The 919-nt window shown below is 45.2% G+C and overlaps 1 pseudogene; it reads left to right on the top strand.

The window, feature by feature from the left end:
- The first annotated feature begins 285 nt into the window (after positions 1-285).
- On the top strand, positions 286-882 carry LOC144478103 (histone-lysine N-methyltransferase SETMAR pseudogene; annotated as a pseudogene).
- Positions 883-919: the final 37 nt, after the last annotated feature.

Below are 919 nucleotides of genomic sequence, written 5' to 3'. Positions count from 1 at the left end.
ATTTCACGATGTATACGTTGTATCTTGTCATTCTATGCGGCGATATAAAGGCGACATAACGCTTCAAAAAAGTTGTGTAACAGTTTTTTGTTTAGTGAATCCAGTTGTGTTAGAGCGTTCCTAAATGGAGGTGTAAAAGAGAAAATCTGATACATTCTTCAATATCGCTACGAATAAGGGAAAAAAGCAGAGCAGGCGGCCAAAAAAATTTATGCTTTTTATGGACCCAATACAGTATCGAATGCAACAGCAAAATGGTGGTTTCAACGCTTCCGTTCTGGTAATATGGACGTCGAAGATGAGACACGTTCTGGTAGGCCAGTCGTCGAAAATGTTGATCAAATCATGGAAATCATCGAGTCTGACCGGCATGGGAGCACTTATTCCATTGCTCGGGAACTGAAGATTGGCCAGAAAACCGTTTGGAACAATTTGCATAAGGCTGATCTCAAGAAGAAGCTCGATGTATGGGTGCCACAGGAATTGATGCAAAAGAACCTATTGGAGCGAATTGATGCCTGCGATTCTTTGCTGAAGCGTAATGAAATCGACCCATTTTTTAAGCGGATGGTGACTGGGGATGAAACATGGGTCACATACGAGAACAACAAGCGCAAAAGATCGTGGTCCAAGCGTGGTGAGCCGGCACAAACGATCGCCAAGCCCGGTTTAACGACCAAGAAGGTTTTACTGTGTGTTTGGTGGGATTGGAAGGGAATCTTCCACTATGAGTTGCTCCCATCAGTCCAATCACTCAATTCGGACATATACTGTCAACAACTGACCAGATCGAAGCAAGCGATCGACGAGAAGCATTCAGAATTGGTCAATAGGAAGGGTGTCGTTTTCCATCGAGACAACGCCAGGCCGCCCACATCTTGAACGACGCGCCAGAAGCTCCGAGAGCTTGGATGGGAGG

The sequence above is a fragment of the Augochlora pura genome, unplaced genomic scaffold (assembly GCF_028453695.1).
Source record: "Augochlora pura isolate Apur16 unplaced genomic scaffold, APUR_v2.2.1 APUR_unplaced_8106, whole genome shotgun sequence".
Classification (NCBI taxonomy): domain Eukaryota; kingdom Metazoa; phylum Arthropoda; class Insecta; order Hymenoptera; family Halictidae; genus Augochlora; species Augochlora pura.
The sequence above is the reverse complement of the archived record's forward strand: the minus strand, read 5'-3'. Positions and strand labels throughout refer to the sequence as shown.